At 39.8% G+C, this 23,218-nt stretch overlaps 2 long non-coding RNA genes across 6 annotated transcripts in view; one reads left to right on the forward strand and one right to left on the reverse strand.

Moving 5' to 3' along the window:
- The window catches only part of LOC141774868 (uncharacterized), a 38,220-nt gene that overhangs the window by 5,925 nt on the left and 9,077 nt on the right, over positions 1–23,218 (reverse strand). For all 4 annotated transcript variants that reach the window (XR_012595486.1, XR_012595487.1, XR_012595488.1 and 1 more), the window contains 2 exons: positions 3,190–3,309; positions 2,793–2,903 (listed from right to left, as the gene is read on the reverse strand). This is a non-coding gene — a long non-coding RNA (uncharacterized LOC141774868). The remainder of the gene's footprint in view (positions 1–2,792; positions 2,904–3,189; positions 3,310–23,218) is intronic.
- LOC141774870 (uncharacterized) lies at positions 1,477–21,482 on the forward strand. 2 transcript variants are annotated; one of them, XR_012595490.1, is made up of 3 exons: positions 1,477–1,620; positions 12,669–12,791; positions 21,156–21,482. It is a non-coding gene; the product is annotated as an uncharacterized LOC141774870 (long non-coding RNA). The 2 variants fall into 2 exon arrangements; XR_012595489.1 differs by lacking the exon at positions 1,477–1,620 and adding an exon at positions 4,897–5,023.

The raw sequence follows: 23,218 nt of genomic DNA on the forward strand, positions 1-23,218 counted from the left end.
CAAAAAGAACTATATAACACACTCAAGGAAAGGGAAAAAAGCACATAAACATAGGTCCCCTTTAATAAAGAAGAAGTATACAAACTGGCCTTGGCATGGTATATGAGACTAATCAGCCTTTTGTCCTGCTGATGTTATGAAACTTGACTAGTGCAGCTGTCATCAACTTATATTTCAACAGGCCATTTCCCCGTCGTCTATTGCTTCTTTTCTCATTAATCTTAACCACACTGCGACTGACACAACTCAGCTGTGTCACTCACAGAATCACCGTGTTGCACTACATCACATAAACACAATATGTACACAACAAAGTGACTACAGTTCAGTCTGCTGCTGCTGCTGACAGCTTGTTCTCAGTCAGATAACAGATAACAGCTGTACATTCGGTTCTGGACTCTGCTTTAATTAAAGTAAATTCCGACATCAACTTATCGGAGTGTGAGAAAACAAGAGGAGTAGCGATACTCTGATCAACAATGTGAGTCTCACACTGGACGTGTACGGCATGTCGGCAATCCTTAAAAAAGGCTTGGTCCAACAATAAAATGACAAGATATAGTTACCAATTAATATGAATTGATAATTCATGTTTATATCCATAATGGCATAACACTAAACTTTCTACAGTGCAGTGCGGAAAACTTTGATCAATAGAGAGAATAAAGCTGTGTGCTTTCTGCAGAGCATTACACACTTGTCAGATTGGATAATTAAACTTGGCAAACTGAACAAACTCAAGGAGGAGAACGGCTGCAGGTGCTTCACAGATGTATTATGAGATGTCCTTAAATAACTCAATTTCTTAAACACACTGATGTCACGCTCCACCCTCGCCGCTGCCCGCTACAATGCATATCATGCACCCTCCCCGCCTCCAGTGTTTGCACCTCCAACACAATGGCGACGACCTCAAGTGACCGTATGCGTGTGTGAAAGAATTTCTTTAAATTATTAGAGCCGACTCTTTCACTTTGTTTGTCCTTGCCCCCTCAGCGCTCTCTTTCTCACACTATTTTGACATTTGTTTCAGCACTCTTAGTCCACTTTTTATTGAGCAAAGTATGACCAATGTATCAAAATGCTTATATAAGCCTCTCCAACACCAACTGCAGTACAATCCTCTTCTCCACTCTATGGCACACGGGCACCACCTCCTCCACTGGTCAGGACAACTAGCAATTCTTCAGTTTGGTGTTTGGCCCTAAATACATAACAAGCCTTTATACGCTAAATGTTAATCACATTAACATATAAGAATTTAGAGTACAGAGTATCTTTGCACTGCAGATTTACTGTATGCATTGCGTATGGTAACAAAAACACTGTAGTTTAACCCAAATGTACTACGATGGTTTGCAACACAGATCTACTGTATCCATGGCAACGAAAAATACCACATTCCATTTCCAATGTACAGATATACCTTATGACATCATGTTTTAAATCATACTAAAGTCACATTATAGACAAAGAACGTATATTACCAAGAAGTGAAAGTCAATTGGTTGTTCCATGGCAACATCAGCGCCCAGCAGCAAAGCTACGCTTCCGCCATTTTGGACTGAAAGCGACTACCGGCCGCCAGTAAAACGTCCGCCTAAAAAGTGCAGTACAAAAGTAAAACAAAATTATTTCTATCCTATTATCATATTCTACCAGAATGGCCTGAGTTGAACAATAAAATATTATAATTATAATAAGCGTTTTCGGTCCAAAGCGGCGGCTATTGTCAAAAGACAAGTTTACTTCCTGTTAGCTACTGCATTAACAAACATTGGCTGCATCCGATATCGCATACTATGCACTATATACCCAATAGGTGTACTATCTTTTGTGTCAGTAAACAGTAGTATGTATCTTTTCGGGCGCACTGAGCAGCAATTTATGTCGTCGCTTCCTGAGAGCCACCTTGCTGGTTGGAGATGAGTAACCATGGCAACCCGTACCAACCTCATGTGACCAAAATGGCTTTTTTTGAGAATCAAAGTCTGAATTAATTGAAAATATACATTACGCCTAGCAAAGTGAAATCTTATACTAACAGTTAAATTGAAGCGTTATTGACAATACAAGGCTGTCTGTCAACGTCCGTTATGAACATTGTTGTCACTACCGCATTGCATTGTGGGATATTTATGCCGCTGTAGTGTCCAGCGTTGCATACTGTAATATATCACCGGAAATAGTAATGTGCAACTCACATACTATTGGTTTCATACTAAGGTTTCGGAAGGAACTGCTAGGCAACAGCTTGGGTCCACATTTACTTCCTGTCAGCTGATATCATTCACATAGACTGCAACAGGAAATACACTGGGACACATTTGGATTGTTTACATTCACAACTGTGAAATAGTTTATAGAACACTAAAAGGCATAAATGTCAAAAGAGAAAGAAAAAAAAAGAGCGTGCACACCTAACTCGTGTTAAGTTGCATAATTACAGTATGATATGATAGCCCATCTGAATGACTGCTGCAGCCCACCACCACTTCAGCACTTAAGCCGTGCTGCTCCACTCATAGCAACAAAAGGTAACAGACTGTCAAAGAGCAGTAACACCAACCACTGAGCACAACAACAGGCTGATGTGTCAGTGTAAACTGCAGCTCATGAAAACAATGTCATATAGAGATGAATCCATAAGCAGAACTGATGTTCATTAAAGCATCACAGGCAGCGCAGCCAAGCCAAACAGAAACACAAGCTCTAAACACTGCACAACAAACAAACATCTAACCACCAAACTGTATCACACACGCCGCATAGTTAATGGAATAAGGTCTTACCTTTTAGAAGTGCTTCTTCCTTGACTTTGGGAGTGCAAACTGATCCTCAAATTCGATCGATCACACCAGGTTGGACTCCACAGCCGGCAATGACAGCGCAGTCAGTCAGTTCTGGGCCAATGACAGCAATGTACAATCAATGCCAAACCTCCTGATGGTGATTAAATAAACTATTCTCTTGGTACGGTTTGTCTGAAAAAGGAAGCACTGGTGAGGGAAGATGTTTCCTTTCAAGGTCAGTGTCCCACAGATTGGTTCAGCCCTGTTCTGTAAGGTTTAATGATTAAATATTGTAATCATTTTTGCTTATTGCCTGGCTTAAACAAATGAGTTGTCCCATCACCATTTTCAATATATCCAATCTCCCCTAACCGCCTGCCATCTCCGTGTAACTTACATGAACATCCATGACATGGCGCTGCTGCTGGTGGTCTTCTTCTTCAGGCTGGTCCCGACTGCAGGCCTACATCTTTGCTTTATCTGTCCCCACAAGAGCTGTCAGTTCACATAACAAGCCCTGCCAAACAAAACACACGAACGTTACTTCCGGTGTTGATGACAGAACTGATGCTGGCGGTTGGGACTTAATGTGTCTGCTGCAACATTTAAGTTACCACTATCTTTGCCGCTGATGTCTGATTATGGCTTCAAATGGCAGTGAGGTTGAGTTTGAATAGTCCTTTTTGCTTAGGAAGGTTCCTAACGGAATAAATGTTTACTTCCCGTCAGCTGATGTCATTCACATACACTGCAGCAGGAAATAAATTGGGACACATTTATAATGCTTGCGTTTAAAACTGTGAAATGTTCTAAATATTGTCCATTTGTGACATCACAAATGGACAAAAATCCTGACAGCTTGTTTCAAAAGCACAGTTTCTGAATACAGGCTGTGGGTATTTCTCTGTGGATTGAGTGTTTTGATACTTTCACAGTAATTATACAGCACTTAAACCTACTTTGTGATATAAAAGACATGAAAATCTCACTTTTTACAATATGGGACCTTTAAAGTTAGCCTACTAGTTACTATATTACATATAAAAAACACGATATTGGTATATGATATGATGAACTACTATACTTTGATCAAGTTTTCTTTTATCAAATCGATTTTTAAATGTGTGAACAATCTCTTCCCAGCTGTCCATATACACAAAAACGAAAACCAATAGAATAGCCACTATGGGGGATCAACAAATGGTAACTGCAGAGTGGCACAGCGCAAAACAACATTTCGGTCAGTCATGTTTTTCAGTTTTTGGAATGCCCTACCAACGGAAATAAAAAATACAAACTGACCTGAAAAGGTTTAATGAAAAGGTTAAGCATTGGTTGAAACCAAACCAAACCTGTGATCACTGATTACTGATTGGGAACATACATATGTAAATTGATTGTAATGTACAATGTTGTATTATATGATTTTATGTATGATGTGGTATTATGTATTTTTATTTTTTTCTTAAAAGCCTAACCAGGGACAAGGTCTGCAAATTAGCTACGGCTTGAAGTCCTATATACATTGCATTGGTTGCACTTTAATGAAGTGTAACAATGCTGACAGCCCTAATTTCTACATATTTTGGTCATGTGGATTACCTGGTAAAATTTAAGGTTGAAATTAGAGCTGCAACGATTCATTTCTGACATTTTATAGACCAAACATCTTATCGATTAATCGAGAAAATAATCGATAGATTAATCATCAGTGAAAATAAGCGTCAGTTGCAGCCCTAGTTGAAATGCACAGTCTCACATGGGGGCTGAACATTGTTAAGCTTTGCATTTTCGACATCATCTGTGAATATGGGAATAAAAAAGGGCTGAATCTGCCACAATCTGGCAGCTATAACGTGTGTGCAGACAAAAGGCTGGCCCATTTTGAGAGTGGAGGCAGACAGATAGCAATAGGGGCCTGGGGACCTGAAAATCGTTGGGCTTGGCTGGTATTCAGGGTGAATCAGGGCCAGTAGTACGATGCATGGGCCCGATACAGCTCAGGGGAGGGGGAGGGAGTGGCATGACTGGAATTAATTCCCTGTGATTGAGGCAATTGCCAAGGTTACTGCAGAGAATCAAACAGTGGAATGTCACAGGAAGTGTTGTTTTCAGAGGCACAGTATCCTTGGTCACAGCTCATACCAAGGAGATGCTAATGATAGCTTTATCCTGCATCTCTTTGAAAAACTCGGAAAAAGCTTTTCCCACGAGGCGAACCTCTTTCTTAGGTAAGAACCATCAGAGTCTTTTTTTCAAAGGAGGTTTATCCAGCTCAGCCCTCTCAAGTATTAGGGGTGTTATACTGTAGGCACAGTGAAAAGACATGAGCAAAGAACGTGAGACATGTATATCAAAACAATTCAATTCAAACAGGATTCGTCCAACCAAAGTCAGCAACAGTTGTGTTTTGCTAAATGAAAAATCCTGCTCTCCATGCTGCATCATTACTGTAGTGCAACCACAGGTAATTACGCCATGCTCTAGGTTTGTAAGGACCTAAGGAATTGAGTGTAATAACCATAAACAGAATCCATGGCAACGCAAGTAATTTCAGCCAAATGTAAATCGGATTGTAAACCTTGTGTAAACCAACTTTAGACCTTGAGTCCACTGTAAACACATCCCATGGGTCTCATCCAGTGGGACGCTGTTAGAGCCTTATGAGAGCTGTATTTAGTGATTGCAAACAAAATAGTTATTGTATAATCTTTATTGGAATGATGAGGTGCTTCTACTATCCAATACAGTGGCGAATAACCATTTATGTATATTAATATAAAAAAATAAATGATGTGATCCAATACAGCTGTTCTGCCATGAAGTCTTGTATAAGGCCTGTAATGTTTATTTGTGACACTGTCAAACTAAGAGCTGTTCAATTTGATTTCCATCCTCAAAGGCTGAAACATTTAAAGCTGCTAGCAACACAATGATTTTGTTTCCTGTCCGATACATTATATGTGCTCTGTGTGACATTTAGGCCAGCATCGGTTTAAGAACAATAAGGGAGAGTGACGGCAATTTAAAGAAACTTCTAGTAATGCAGTCATTTTACAGCAGCTGTGCATCAGTGCAATTCTGGGTAAATGTACATTCCATCAGGCCATGCAGTCCTGTTTCCAAGGAGCTTGGGCAATGATTATTGCTCTCTGTCTCAATTCAGAGTTCAGTAGGCAAACAGCAGCTGCTTACTCCCATTGTGCTGAGTACAGCCATACCACTAAGCCTGCCTATTCAAAGGACCATGTAGTTGCGCCATCCAATATATGCGCTGCTGTGACGCCAGGCAGGTAGCCTTATTTCCACCGCCTCGGCTTTGTAATGCACAATTAATGAGCCGTCTCACACGGGTTAGACGAGGCCTTTTAAATACTGAGGTACTTTCAAGAGCACTCTTATTTGGAGTCATGCGAGACTGGCCGTGCTAGAGGTTGACATTTTATGGCGTTTTCTATTCCGGGGCGGCTGTGTAGCGGCATCTTTATTGGAAGCCATGATCCAAACTCTTACCGTACTCTGTTGGGAAGGTTTTGATGAATCGTATTTGACTATCGAGGGTGGTCATCTCACGGCAAAAAGGTCACGCTTTCAAACCCAACTGCTGCCAGCTAGAGTCTTTTTTGTGTTTTGAGATAGTGTGCTCTCTCCTGCTCCCCTGCTCTCTCTGTCTGTGTGGGTTTCCAACAAGCCAAAGACTGCAGAATGAAGGTTATAGGTAAATTGGAGACCATGAAATTGTCTGTAGATGTGAATTTAACTGTGTGGTTGTGATATACAGGTGACCTCTCACACTGCCTCTTGCCCAGTGTGTGCTGGAACCAGTGGGCAACCTCCGGGTCTGAGAAAATGAGCCTACTTCTCACTTGATTTATTCCCTCAGTAAACATTGTAAACATCAGTTTATGGTTTCAATCACTAGTTTCAAGTCTTCTTCAATACAGCATGATGTTCATTTAGTAAATTATGGTCCCATTTAGAGTCAAATAGACCACAAAGCAGGGTATGCTTTAGGGCGTGGCTACCTTGTGATTGGCAGGTCGTTATCATGGTGTTGTCCGTGTTTTTGTCTTAGAACTTTAACCCTTTCACAGTGTGTTCTCAGTTCATGAAAGTTAATTATTATCTTTTTGGTCGCCTAAAAATATCTTATTCGGTGTTTGGTTGTACTTAGGTCCACTAACTCGTGTCAATTCTGGTTGCAACAAGATGGCAACGGCCAAAAACCAAGATGGTGACAGCTAAAATGCCAAAGTCGAGGCTTCAAAACCGTAGTCCACAAACCAATGGGTGACATCACGGTGACTACATCCACTTCTTGTTTACAGTCTATGGCTGGAATAAGCTCAACCCCCCCCATGTCCCTGAACAGGAGCGGGTCAGAGAATTAATGGGTAACTGACAAGTGAATCAAACAATACATGTTTCAACATATAAGATCTAGATATGGGTTAAAGGGACGTTCTCTTTATGGGTTTCTAGCACTTGAGTTTTTCCTTTTGTAGTCCATTGTTGGTATCTGCAAAAACATGCATTATGTATATCCTGTATGGATTTCTGTCAGGGGGAAATGATGTATGTATGCTTATGTAAAGGAATGGTGACTGGGGGGGAAGTGGGGGTTGAGTCTACAGTGGGAGGTTGTCTTGGACCAAAGGCATCTGTCTGGGAGTGGCTGTAATTGGCTGCAGTGTGGCGTTATCTCATTAATATGGAGCCCAGGGGAAGGAGACAGCCAACTTCCTCCCTCTGTGTTTGGTTGTTTGACTGTATCTCCATTGATGCTAAACGCAGTGCTCCCAGGGCACCCCATGCCTGTTGCCTGCTTCGTTAAAAACCAAGAAAATGAATATTAATGTCATCCAGACTGGAAGCTGCAGCAGCAGAAGGGGGTCGTCAGTCTAAAGGCTGTTACCGCCGATTTCTGGGTGTGCTTAATAGGGTCTATTCGGGAGGGTCCAATCCTGCAGGAAGGCACGCTCTATCAATATGCAAAGTGCTGTTGACACCTTATTTCCCTGTCTACAGGGGATCAGGGCACACGGTGCCCCTAATCAAATCACCAGACACATATGGAAAAACTTGCCAACTCTTAATCACTTGGAAAACTTAAACATGTCCATGTTCTAATTCCCAGTACCATGCTGCACGCACGCTACAAGAAGTTTTGAGAGTGTAAATATATATTTGTGGAGCCCACTGGCGCAGAGTGAAGCAAATTGACAAAACTGTGTGTGTGCATGGGCAGCCTTGATCTCAGGGAAGGCAGTAAATAGTGTCAGTTACCACCACAGTAACATTTATGACAGCAACCACTGCCTGTTTTCAATTTACTTGACACCAGTAACACCAGCGAGCGGACGTGTCAATTCATCCATGGATGTTAGTAAACAGCCAGAGACATCATCCACCCTTTCTCCTGCCGGTGAACTTGCTAAAAGGACACAGATTAGATCTGAGAATCTCTCCAAACACTTCTGATTCTTTTCTGACTTATTAGCACACATTTGGAGAAGAGGCACAGATCCTATTAACTGCTGAAAAAAACAGGACTTTCCACACTTTAAAAGGAGTAGTTTGACATTTTGGGAAATACTTATTCATTTTCATTAGTTGGACAAGAAACAGAACGATACCACTCTTATCTGTCGGCTAATTATGAAGCCATAGCCAGAAGACTGTTAGCGTAGCTTAACACGTCCTTCCTCTATTGGCCTTCTCATCTAACTCTCGGCAACGTGAATAAGTGTATTTCCCAAAATGTCTAATTATTCCCTAAAACATCCATTCATCCAGTGTAATTCTGTTTCACACTGTGCAGACCCACTGCCTCTGCACTCTAGTTCAACACTACAGTACAGTCAGCGCCTGAATTTTTCAGGGAGCAAAAGTGAAATGCATTGGTCAGGGCTTTTTAAAGAAGCTGAGCCATGTGTGAACTTCAGAAGATAAATTACTTCAATGAGGGGTGAACATCATCTCTAGCTCAAAGTCTCCAAAACTACTTTGCAATTTATTCTTTTTGTTCATTGCTAATGACAGAGAAAGATACGGTCAGGCTATTAAATAGGCGTTATCGGTCGCTATAAGCCCCATAGATGTGGTTCAATAGGGGCCTATTACAACCAATAGTAGGTTTTAATCATCTATTCACATGGCAGATAACCAAAAGAAAGTATAAAAGAACAGCGACCTCTAGCGACCGTAGTAATTGTGACAGGAGCAGAAGCGGAAGTCAGGCGCTGTAGAAAACGTGAAACTACAAATAGGGTGGATGTCGGAGCGATGGATGGGACACAAAACACCCAGGAGACCAGGGTTCACCAGCCCGCTCTCATTCCCAGGGCATTGAAATATCGAGGCTTTGTCACGGCCGTTCGTGTTTGATACCGAAGCTTCAGGCACCCTCTGGCGCCAGTATGATACGCACCAGGCTTTCCATTAACTACGATGTAAACCCATCCATGGCGACAGTAAATGCTCAGAGAAAGTGAACCAGGAGTGTGGTGATGTAGTTTAAAGAGCGAAAAGACACACAGGACTGGCGGGAGGAGAATTCAACAAACACAGGGCTTTCATCCAGGAGACCGCTGTTCATTTCTCGTGCGTCACGTTACAATCAGCTGTTCGTTCATGTCCCCTATTCACAACGATCAGTGTCATTTTCACTGTACAAACGTAGTAGTTTTAAGCCCAACCATGGAGTTCTTTCCTAAACCTAATTAAGTGGTTTTATTGCCTAGACTTAAGTAAGTGGTTTTGTTAATTCACAACATTAAGTATTTGTTACCTGCGACCAAAAAGTGACACCCAGGGATCTGACAAAGCGTTGGTATGTGACGAGTTGGGATGAGAACGCATTGGGTTCACATCCCGTGGGAAACCAACATGTTGTTGTTTTGTTGCCTGATACTAAAGAAGCCGTTTTATTTGTGTTCAAAAAGGAACATTTCTTGCAGTTTTAGAACGTGTTGCCTCGAAGTTTCGCTTTCCCTTTTACAATAGGCGCGGTAGGTCCCTACTAAACCCACAATGACCCTGATAACGCCTATTTAATGGGCTGATAACAGTTGAATCAGGTGCAGCTGGACTGGATTTGAACGTGTACACGGCATAAACGGAGGCAAGAAAAAGTCTAATCATTTTGACAGAGGTAGAAAGAGAGCCAATGTTGACTATAGTATTGTTACATAATCAACTATAAACACCTCATCAAGGTTGAGTGAAGAGACTGCCCCCGAACTACTAATGTGTCAGTCCCTCTCCCCCAGGCTGCTGTCTGTTAGCAATGAGCTGCTGAATTATTAATTATATAATACATAGAAGAGTCACCATGGGGAGCTGCCCTGTATCCTCCGAGCAGACAACCATAAAGGGACGTTCAAGGTCAAAGAAAATAGGTTTCCTTTGCCAACTATGTAAGGATAAAGACACTGGGAAATACCTATAATTGGTTTAAAACACAGCAATGTGGAAGGCTCCCCGGCACTACAGCCCCGCGGTCATATCGGCTCTTTTTCCAGTTGAATTTCAGCAGCATTAATAAAACTTCAATTAACCATCGGGGGTCCGTCTTCCGGCTCACCTTCCTAATCTAGTTTGATGGAAGCAGTTAAAGAATCAGCAGAGCCAATTTAAACCGCTCCCGCCTTAGTGGTGAGAGCGAGTATCAGATACTTGTAGCTACAACAGTGATACCCTTTCACTGTCAGACAAGGCTGCATCATGCAGTGTCACACTTTCTTAACCCGGTATCTCTTTAGCTTCCCCAATAATTTGTAGCTCTATAAACACTGCCACATTGTAGACCTGATGTCACACTGGTTAATAGGATCTGACCCCCGATGGTTGAATTATTTAGGTGCTTTGAAGAGAGAAACCCAACAAGCCTCCCTAATTGATACGCCCACACACACCGCTGTGAAAGGGGGAGCAGATCCCCGGCATTGCGGAGGCCTTTTGGGCCCATTGCCATTCTTCTCCCAGCAAATTGGAGGTTTTTAATGAGCGACCACCCCGTCTCTCCAACATTGTCTGCGGCACAGCTAACCACAGCTGGACTTTAGGGTCTGAAAGACCTTCTATTATGTTTCCTCAGTAAATGAGATGAACTGCAGTAATAGATTTTATTTCTATACCAGATCAGTTCTCAATTATCGGTTTCCTTATACTGTTTTTTTTTGTTTTTACAAATCATTAAAGAGGACTTATTATGCTTATTTTCAGGTGCATACTTGTATTTTGGGGTTTCTACTAGAACATCTTTACACGCTTTAATGTTCAAAAAACGCTTTCTCATATCAGCTTTGCTGCAGCATGTCTTTTCACACTGAAATCCATTTGTTTTGTCACTGCGTCTTATCAGGAGTACAAAAGCAGTTATTTACAGCAGTCTTGTGTAAATATTATGCAGATGTAAATATGTTAACGTTTTATTTGTATATGATGTCAATCTTAATTAGTCGGATCATATTTTGTATAGGCTATGTGTGTGCAAACTACCGAAAAGATGCATAAACAGACGGTGCTATGAGGAATGGGCTTTAGAATAAACTCTGGAATAAAATGAAGGATTTAACTTTTTAAATTTCTTTGTATTCTGAGAAAACGGAAGTTTTAACGATCCCTCAAATGTTCTTAAAGAGGACCTATCATGCTTATTTTCAGGTGCATAATTGTATTTTAGGTTTCTAATAGAACATGTTTACATGCTTTAATGCTCAAAATTGCTTTACTTTTTTCAGTTATCAGTAGCAACAATGTGTTAATCTGCATTAATGTTTTGTCAAATTATTATATTTTTAACGTGCAAACGGTCTATTATCAGTTTGAAGTTTCTTCATGGCAGATTTAAATGCATTGATCATATGATATAAGGTTTGTGAATTCTAACACTTCTAAGTTTTCACAACCATTAAATCATTCTGTTTTACAATGTCACACTAATGTGGAATTACTAATCGACACGAGCAACATTCTGCTAATTAGTTATTTAAGTTCAGCCCTTTTTGAATAGATTTTCCTTTTCCTTTGAAATTACTTCTTTTTTTTTGTTTAACAATTAACACATGAAACGATGAAGATACTTGCAAATGACAAGTTAATACAAAATGTAAACCATAATTTAGGGTCTCATTTTTACCTCTTTGTTTGAGATATCTTATAGGATTGCTTAATGCAAATTTGTCTTAACGCCACTAATTTCTTTAACGCTAAAGCTGGAGTGAAGATACGGGCATACGAAACTAGAAAACCTAATGAATCCACTGGTACCAACATGTCATACTAGCTTGGTGAGGAAAAACTGGCATGGCCATTTTCAAAGGGATCCCTTGACCTCTGACCTCAAGATATGTGAATGAAAATGGGTTCTATGGAGTCTCCACTTTACAAACATGTATGATAATCAAATGCAGCAAACTGACAGCTGTTGTTGCCTGTTGGGCTGCAGTTTGCCATGTTATGATTTGAGCATATTTTTTTATACTAAATGCAGTACCTGTGAGGGTTTCTGGACAATATCTGTAATTGTTTTGTGTTGTTCATTGATTTCTAATAATAGATATATACATACATTTGCGTAAAGAAACCATATTTGTCCACTCCCATGTTGATAGGAGTATTAAATACTTGACAAATCTCCCTTCAAGGTACATTTCGAACAGAAAAAATGTGCGATTAATTTGCGATTAATCATGGACAATCATGAGATTAAATATGTTAATGGATTGACAGCCCTAGTTTTTACAAAATGAACCAAATTGCCGTTTTGGGACAAGTAGTCCCGTCGCTCAAGTTGGCTCCCCTGTAGAAGCCTAAATGTGCTGAAGCAAAATAATCATCTCATCAATAACACATCAATTTTGTTTGCCTCAGACATCACGCTGTAATTCTACTCCATCTTCCTCCTCCGGGGGTACCTTCAGAGCATTCGAAGGACTTGAAGGACGAGTGACCAGAGCAGCAACAATGAGCAGAAGGCCATTTGTGAGCTCCATGGTGCGTAGGTAATAACATAACAGCATAATTGCTACACTTTCTTGAAAATAATCTTTAAGTCTTTAAAGGGACAATTGCTCACAAATATCATACCTTGGCCAAAATACAGTGTACACATTGTTGTTTGGGCTGTTGTGATGGCTGTCATGGCTTTCATCTGTTGTCTGTGCGCTCGCAAAAATGGGAGTCAGGTGAGTTTTCAAAGGGCATTTGTTGTCTACTTTAGAGCAGACTTTTTCAGGTGATAAATAAATCTCACGTGGTCAATAAGAGGAGAATTTTGTATCTGTCAATCTTTACTTCACTCATCTATTCACAATGTTCTGTACTTTATAACCACTTAAAGCACTTGAGAAAGTTTCTAAAGTCACATCTGTTGTTTATCAAGTTTTAACACTTAAATGTAAAACATAACCATTTCTGACCCGGGCCCATTTTTCCTACTTATCTACCAACATAATCAGTTTTGACCCAAATCTCATAAAACTGCTTCACTACAGCGACTTTATGCCTCGCTTGCCAGTTCATGCAGCTCCCCAGCACACTCCCAACAAGGGCCAATTGCTTTAACATTTCTATGTTTTACTCCTCAGCGGCCATCTGCTGCTGTCTGTTTACACGTGGCACTGTGCAAATTAGTTCAAAAATAAATAGCGGAAATTGTCGCTGCATATATAAACTGAAAATGTCTCATTAGAATAAGTGTGTCAGCGTGTGTCAGCGTGTGTCAGCGTGATGGAGGTCACGAAACTTCTGCAAACCTCCTCACAGAATGTCACAATGTACATTCATCTATTAACTTAGCATCTGCAGTAGTAGGTATGAAGCTAAATAAATACATTTATGATCATGAGAACACAATAATAAAGCATTTTATAACTGTTACCAGGTGATCCACAAGACCCAGAAAAAACTGGAGCCAGAGACTCCTATACCACATATATATATATATATTTTATTAACAATGCATGAAATAAAAGACTTGTCTCCAAGCAAGGGAGTTTCAACAAAAGGCCTAAACGCAGACCATAATAAAGGAGGGATGGATAGAGTTAATACATAAACCAAATCAATAAATGAACAGACAGAATAAAATAAACAATGTGGGGCTAGACTGCACTATCGGGGAGGTTGGTGTAGAATTATGCATATAAAATAGGAAACTGTTGCAAAATATGCAGGTAAATTATGAATAAATGTCTATCATATATATTTTTTTCTACATCGTTTCTATTGAGATACAGGCTAGGCCTTTGTTTATGTATTTTCTCTATAATTTCACATAAAACTTTTACGTTCATTTTGCACTCAAGTTCTTTTAAAATGAGAAAATACTTTTCATTTGTCAAGTGATTCACACAGATGTACTAAGTAAAGTTACCAAAAAACATGCTATGCCATGATCTATATTCATAATTACCTATATCGCTATAGAAGATTTTGTCCATATTGCCCAGCCCTATACTACACAACTACCATTTTTTTCTTTTTACCAAAAGCTGAATACCGAAACTGTTCTACAAAACACTCAAGCTAAGATGACTCAAACCACACAATAAAGCAGACGTACTAAAACAGCTAAAAGCCCCACAAGAATGACTCAAACGGAAACCTGATGGATTAGTTAAAGGCACACTAAACTCTAACACGTCTGGGGAAAAAAAGAACAGTGGTTGGCTCTATATTAGTGTCGTTGAAAAGAAACAGAAGAACACTAATATAGAAAAATAAACTTTACAAGAAACAAATAAATAATGTACCTTGCTCGACTAGTACACAATCTCCTCCCCAAGTCGGAAACATGTGTGTGACTGGAGTCTATGTTTACATAGAACCATGTTAATATAGTATTAAAGCTGAAGTAGGCAAGATTAGAGCAAATATGATTAAAAAAGATCAGCCAATAGGAACGCTCTCTCAATGAAATGACCTGTGATTGGTCAAAGTCTCCCGTCACGGGCTAGATTTTTTTAAAGCCTGAGGAAGAGCAGAAGTCTAGTTTTCTCTCAGAACACTTGAATTACAATATGCTGAAAGGTTATTATGGAATTTTTGCCCAATGATGCCAACAATATATACTGCCTACTGAAGCTTTAAGAGGATTAAAATCTATTTTAAAACATCTCTGATCTGCTTGTTTCTTAAGCAATCACTCCAAGTTTTAGTCCCTCACCAAACACAAAGAATCTAACAAATAACACATTTTTAAAACAATTATTCAACACATCTTTAATTTAATACTATGAGCTAAGAGAAATATGTCATGGTTCAACAATTACACCATTTAAATCATGCTCTTAACCAAATCAAACACCAAAAAAAGGACATGTGTGTCTCTATACAGGTAGAAAAGCCCAGGTGAGCTTACCTTTTATAGACTCTGTCCCTTGCCTGAGTCCTCCCTGGGTCCTAGTGCTAGACTATCTCTTAACTTCCCTTCCACATAATGATGAATGATTTGTATAATGGATAAAAGCTGTATATATTTTAATAAATTATTTGATAGTGTCAAAGAAAATGCAGCTGATCAACCCAGCACTAAGAGGCCTGAGACTTCACATGCTGTTCATTCATTATCATTGGTCATGGTCATGTTTTTGTTTTAGACAATTCATCTTAATTTTTTGGAATGGAAACACTTCCTGTCTAAACAAACACAGAGAAGCCAAAGGGGGGTCTTTCAGCTGTCAGTTTGTCCAGCAAGGTAAGGGTGATTTAATGCTCCCTCCATGTGCCTAATCATGTAAAACACACAGACATGGTGGTGATTTGTTGGCTGCCAGTTTTCCCCATGCACATCCAGAGTGAGCCAGTGGATGGATCGGGCCAGCTGGAAGGCTCCACGGCCACTTTCACTTTAAAGCCATTTCAAATCAGGAGACTCTTCACTTAGAGTGGACAAATACATTTATTACATGATGCAGTCTTTGGCGATTGTACCCCAATGTGATGTAGTCGTATTTAGGGTGCTAGTGATAGTGGTGGTGGTAGTGATCATGAAGAAGTAAAAAGACTTGGCTGAAGATCTGGATGATGGGATGTGGATTTCTTTTGAGCTCAGAGGAAGGAACCTTGGGCGCTGGATGTGATGAAGACTGGAGGTGAATGGGGAGGAGGAGGGTCGTGATCGTGGCAGAAGCCGGTTGGTTTAACTTAATAGTCAACGCCCGTAGTCAGCTGATGGAGTAGAAGCCGCAGAGCGAGAGACGGAGAGATTTCTGAATGAATGAGAGCGTAAAGAGAGTCTTCCTGACTGAACGTCACGTGTTGGAGAGCAAAACAGCCGACGACAGGCAGACTGGTGCAGTTCAATGATTTGATAAACAAAAGGCTTACAATCAGAGTCCAAAAAGCAGGCCGGTATAACAGGCAAAACAAACTAGAATGACGAAAGACGAACCGACCAGGAACAAAGGAACTGAGGTGGTAAAAATAGTGACCGACTAATTGGGGAAGTGAGAATAGAGGCCTGTACTACGGAGCAGGATTTGGCGTTAGCGAGGTTAACTCTGGGTTTTCATTCCTACGAAGGTGGATCACTTTTTACCGGGGTAGATCACCATAGTAACTGATGCTGAACAGCTAACCTGCTCCGGTTATGTTCCAGATAAGAGTTCAACTCGTATAAAAGCACCACCTACGGACCAATCAGGGCTCGGTGCGGGGATCGTATGATAATATTACACACATACGAAGAAGTTTGAATCCTAATCCAGACTAAAAACAACCCAGTTTAAACTGACAAATGCAGGAAGGACAGCTGGATTTGTGCTGTGGGTGTTTACCGCTTTGAATTATGTTTTTATATTTATTTTTTTACTTGCTCAAGTCCGTTTCACACCGCCGGAGACGGGGACGCAGCTGAAAGAAGGTTGAAATAGTCAAACACGCCACATTTTTGTTAATGTGCTTAATGAAATGAAATTCAATCATCCATTACACTTTTAAAAGCTATTTATATCTAGACGACTAAATTTACTTAATTTAATAAGCCTGTTAATTTACGCATTCACACATCGGGAGTTTCTTCTTTTGCCAGCTGTCCTTCCTGCATTTGGCAGCTTCAACTGTGTTACTTTAAGTATGGATTATGAGTTTAAGTTCTTTGTCTAATATAGTTTGCTCTTCCTTTGTAAAATGTGCCGCTCTGTCTGTCTGCCTGCAAGTCAGTAGACTTGTCCATGTCTGTGATTGGTCAGATGCTGTAAACACCGCCCCGTTCATGTGAACGTGCTCACAGCCAGATGGAGAAACCCGGGGTTGATTTACTGAGTTGATAACCAGCGTCGTAGGACCGTTTAGCGGGATCTCGTTTGTTAGGGTTAGTTAAGCCAGATAAACCATCGTACAGGCCTCTGGTGAGCAGGAGATGAATTCAAAACTAATGACGGATGAATCAAAAAAGGCAGGAAAACAGGAGGTAAAACCAAACATGACACAAGAGGAGAGAGACTTTCAAAATAAAACAAGAAACAAAAGGTAACACTTCATTTTACAGGCCCGCAAATTTCATGGTAATTAGGTGATAATTAGCAAGTAACCTGTAATTATTAAATAATGTTTATAATAAAGTAATTTTTGATACATTGAGGTAAATATTGGTGTAATTTGGCAGTAGTTCCAATGAAATTTCAAATAGGTTACTTGCTAATTATCACATAAATACCATGACATTTGCAGAGCTATAAAATGAGGCGTTACCGAAACAAACTAGAACCAAAACCCAGGACCGTGACACTAAACTTCATTAATCCAGGCCTGTCTTTGTGTTTTTGCTTTGTTGTTATTTTAACGGAAATTACGGTGAATAAAAACTCCCAATCCGTTTCATTAGCTAGCAGTTCCAAAACACTATACATATATTTCTGTCAGTTTCACTGAATGCTGGATTTTACAACGTTCTCCTTCTTCTCAACTTTAACCCAGACATGCTTGTCTCTGGTCTATAAACATTATCTTTATGAATCTTCATATAGTATGCGCCCCTTTATAGAACATACAAGACAACTTCATATTCAAGTTATCAAGAGAATACTATATGCAGCCCACATTAGAGGTCAATCTCTCAGGTTGACCTCGATAGTGAGGAGCAAAAGCAACTAGAGTATCAGGGCTTTCATCCATTAGCCTGCAGGTACAGAAATGCAGATATTTTTTCGTCTACTCCGATTGAACCGATCCACATTTAACCGAAGAAGTCAAGAATGAATCTAGTTTTATATTCTAGGTTCATGCCAAGTGTGAATATGTATGAGAGTTAGTATAAGAGTTATGCACTCAAACTCCATTGTTGTCCGTTCATGTAAAGTAGTGTGAAGAGCCAGGTTCAAGAGCAGGTACATTTGAAAGATGTTTAGAGTACGGACTGTCCCATCTCTCTTTATCCATCTCTATCTATATCCATCTACATACTGTATATGTTTGCACAGAATAGAAATACTGTTGTGATGTCATTTCTGACAGGAAAAACAAGTGTCGTAGTTATGAAAGTTGATCCCACAAGAGCTGCAGTTTTAGAGATGCTCTGACCCAGTCGTCTAGCCAGCACAATTTGGCCCTCGTCAAAGTCACTCACATCCTTACGCTGGCCCATTTTTTCTGCTTCCAACACAAAGTTCAAAATGTTCACTTGCTGTCTAATATATCCCCCCCACTGCCAGGAGCCATCGTAACAAGATAATCAATGTTATTCACTTCACCTGTCAGTGGTCTTAATGTTATGGCTGATATATATATAGGGTTTTGCGTGCATATCTTTATGCCACGATCAATTGTCGACACCTCACCCGATGCTAATGTGTTAATTTTGACTGCAAAGGGAGTATTTATGGATGTTTAAATCAGGATTGGAAAAGGTTAAACTTTGCTGGGGTGTGAGTCGAACAAACATCAAACAAATGAAATGTCAAAGTTGGTACCCGTGAACAAATGAAATGTCAGGGACAATACCTTGGCCCAAGCCCTCCATCACCTGGCTCATCATCTCCAGGCATTCATATTTGTAGTCAGACATAAGAGGGCAGCCCAAATAGGCTTTCTCTCACTGAGCTGACCTATTAGCACCCCATTATTTGAACTGCTGAATGAAAAGTGCCAGGGTCCCCTTCTTCAACCTCGCCGCAGAAAGTTAAGGTCACAAAGTAAAAATCCTCTGGTACTTTTTTCTCCGACCTCTGGCTCCCGACTCTGCTGTCTCCCGTTTCCTCCGCCTGGCACGGAGCCTCGATTGCTCCCAGTGTGGACATTCTCCCATGCACCAACTCTGACTATCAAAACAACAGTCATTAGGCAAATTTGCTTTGGTGCAGGATTACGTTAATTATCATGGAATTATCACTTCATTAAAGCAGGCAGAGATAAATTATCTCTGATGAAACGAATGCAAAATGAGGAAATAATGATCAGGCCCAAAAAAAAGAAAAAGAAAAAGAAAAAATGAAGAGACTATTCGTCGAAGGAAATCAAGTCATTGTGTTGGCGAGATTCAGTCCCTGAGAGGCATTGCAGCACAACGTGACAGAGCAAGTGGGTTTCCACAGAGAGGATGAGGACCACCCACCCTTTCACCCAATGCAGTGCAATTTCCCTCCCCAAGCCTCAATAGAGCCCGTTCTTCTCCCGGCAAATTGCAAGTATCATTAATCATGCCAAATACCATTTTTAATGAATGTCTGCATCAGCTCAGCAACGCTCTTTGTTTCTGGGCAAAAGGCTGCGGCGCTGCAGCAGGACCACAGTGAGATTTTTATAAATGTACTGATGATTTTTTTTTTATTTCATGGTCATAACCTCACCGCGGCCAGGATGACGTGTGATTGCTTACAAAAGAAAAATTATTACAATCTTCGCTCATTTGTGAGGGCAAAACTTGCACTGATAGTTATTTATAAGCCAGTTTTAACATTAAATAAATAATGGAGACAACCTTGTTTTTGAGAGGACTATGGGAAACATAAATTTAAAGCAATAATAATAACCTGTCTCTTGCTTGATTTAATGAAAGATGAAAAAGTTTTGTCACACCATTAGCTCTTTTCCCATGATCTTTTTAAAGGTGCAAAAACAAATAAAACACAGCGTTCAGATATTCTTGTCCCCAGTCTTTGTTTTTGATGATCTAAATCACTGCAGCAGAAGGACACTAGTCTCTGCTTGATTTATAATCATTAAAACAACCCTATTTCTATGGTAACATTCCACAGTGGCAATCTTTCCACTGCTTAGCGATATCAACTGATGTGCAGTATGTAGCATGTAAGAAATAAAGTGTTCCTATTAGGCTTCATTGGGAGAAAATACTGCGGGACAAACGTGGGGGAAAAAATAACCTCGAATTACGCTCGATCTTTTATCTCTTGTATAATTTATTCATGCACTCATTCATTGTTTTGTAGCTAAAAACAACTGTGTTGTCCATTCTTGATACAGCAGGTTTGATTATATATTTGCTGCATATTTTCAAAGCCCGAGACTGTAATTTCATGTCATCTCGTCTTTCAAATTGTTGCCCTGCCAACTGCAAAAGCTTTTGTCTGAACGGAGCGTTACATTTTGGTGATATGAGGGGGGGCTAGAACAATTCCTGTCTCTTGTTGCCTCAATTACTGTTTCCAAATGCATTGAAAAGACATTTATTAGCATCTAGTATGTCATGCAAAAGGCAGCAAACCTCTCTCTGACAAAGGATGTAGGACCCTCTAACCAATGCTATTGTTATTACTATTTCATTTTTACTTAACGATATGCTTCATTTAATTTTATTTCCTTTTTTTGTAAAGACATTTATCTATTATTATTTTTTTAATTATTATTATTTCATTTTTTATGTAAATATATTTATTTATTATTTTATTTTTATGTATTAATCATCATTATTATTTCCTTTTATGTAAACGTATTTATCTACTATTTTATTTTTTATTTTGTCTTTTAATTATTATTTGTATAATTACATTTTTAATGTAAATCTATCTATCTATTATTATTTCCTTTTTATATAAATAAATGTATCTATTATTTTATGTTTTTTTTATTATTATTTATTTTTTTATTTATTTATCTATCTATTTATTTATTTATTTTCTGAGACCAAGACCAACATGGGGAGGGTGGGTGGTCCTTTTTCTATGTTTTTATTTCATGTCACAGACACCCTGCCATGTTCTTCGTTTGATATGATGACTTTGTCACGTCTGCAAAAAACTCAATAAAAACTATTTGGGAAAAAAAATATGTAGGACCCTGCGTGAGTAGACGGTACAAATCAGTGTTAAATGCATAATTGTTAATGAAAACAACATGGCAGCTAAGTGACCGTCGAAGAAAGATCCTAATAACCCAATAACCTTCTCTTTTCCATTAAAGCAGCCTGCTGTACACGGTGCTGATCTGGGGAATTGATGAACTGCACCACTGAAGCTGTAATACAGACTCCACTAAACCCCTTAAGGACCTCCTCGTAATGGTGGCACACTGTTCCATAAAAATGCTAGTTTGCTTTGGAAATTGAGGTGCAGGTTCATTAGAAGCCGTCCTGTTGAATTTGAGAATAAAGTTCCCAAGTGAGTTGGCGAGAGAGGCCAGAGGAGTCACGGGGGAGTTTCTATAACGCACACACTCTTTGTGGATCCGCGGTAGGTTTTTACCCGCTCTCCGTCTCTTGCAGTGTTGGTGGTATCACCCGGGCCTCCATTGTTAAACCTCACACCAGGTTCCTTCATGAGGTCACGTTAAACAAAGACACGTACTCTCCGGGGTTTTCTATGACTATCTAAAAGCAGTGCAACGCTAGAATGAGCTGCGTCGGCTCGATAAGCCGGAATACAACTTTCCAAAGAGGGCAAAATACTTTTGCACATCAATTTTGAATTCAATCACCAGCACTGAAGCTTGCACAGTTGAAATGAAACCATTGGGAACAGTAAGAATGGAGTTTGACAACAAAAATATGATCAGCACAAAATTGCACCGCAGACGCCTTGCATGCATGGTAAATCAAAAAGTGTTGGTAAATCTACAGCCATTGTATGCCGAACTAGAGGATTTAAACGACACAATACTCACAGCATGGAGATATATACACTGCTGTGCTGACTACCCCGGTGTCGAGTAACAAATTACATAAACCACCCACAAGAAATCTGTGAAGATGTATTTGTGATGATGCAGCTACTCGCCACCGTGGCCAGAGCGCTTTCACTCTCTCTACTCCGACGCTTCATTTCATGTTCTGCCTTTGTGTTGTGGAGGAATCTGTCTCCAACAATTTCTACAACTTAAGGCTCAACAAAAAAAAGCCTGTCCAATTTCTTCCACCAGCTGCACTAGAAGCTACACACACCTGTAGTCAAAGCTCCAGGCGATCCGTTCGCTTTTGTTCAGAGATTTAAATAACATAGAGAACAATAAGTAGCGTGCTCTCTGCACACCGTTCCAATTTCAGCTCTCTGAGTAATCTCTCATTCTTCTCTGCAGAATAGTGAAATCCATTCAACCCTTTTTTTTGTTACTGCCTCTTATAAGGAGCACAATAGCATTTATTTACAGCAGTGTTGTGTAAATATTGTGCATATGTAAACTAAATGTTAACATTTCTTTTGCATGTGATGTCAATCTTAATTGCGGTATGTATGCACGCTATGTGTCACTGTATAGGCTATCAAAAAGATAGATAAACATCTGATGCTCCCTCACGCTGAATGGTGCATTAATACCAAAACTAAATTTAATTGATAGGCAAACGTCAAATTCAATCAGAGAGGTATCAGTGACTGAATTGACCTGGTCACATTCAATTTGTTTCAATCCATAAATGTTCATAATTGTATTAACTGTATTCTACGGAGCCCTTCTAGACCCCGAGGAGAATTGTTTTATTAATTCATGCCCTCAAGTTGGTAACTCGTTCCCTCGAGTTACTTCATAGTGCACTTCCTCCAATCATTCCTGACAGTCCATGCATTGCTGATGTTTCAGAGCCTCTCTAGATGATGTACTTCGGTAAAGTTGGAAAGATATTGACAGATTCAAACTTTCTGGATCAATAACTCATATCCGAAACATTGTTAAAACACAAACGAGGGCTCTTTCTAACCGTAGTAAGGTAGACAACGAGCTACAACCTCATTTTAATCACAACGAGCCTTTAGCCCTCCGAGCTGGACACATAACATTGGTCTCTATGTGCAGCCGGCTGAGAGGCGAGAGGTCAGGGACCGTCTACGAGGTGCAACGCCGAAAAGAGATGCTACAGAAATATTCAATAACTTCAGTATTATACAGTGTAGTACCACCAAAATTACGTTGCACATCAATGGTCTCCTTATAGTTGTACTACAACACTTAATTTGAAAAAATATGTTTTTGCATTATTTTGGTGAATTTTTAATGGGAAAAATATATCTATCCAACTTTACCAAAGTACATCA

Source organism: Sebastes fasciatus, chromosome 10 (assembly GCF_043250625.1).
Source record: "Sebastes fasciatus isolate fSebFas1 chromosome 10, fSebFas1.pri, whole genome shotgun sequence".
In the NCBI taxonomy this organism is placed as follows: domain Eukaryota; kingdom Metazoa; phylum Chordata; class Actinopteri; order Perciformes; family Sebastidae; genus Sebastes; species Sebastes fasciatus.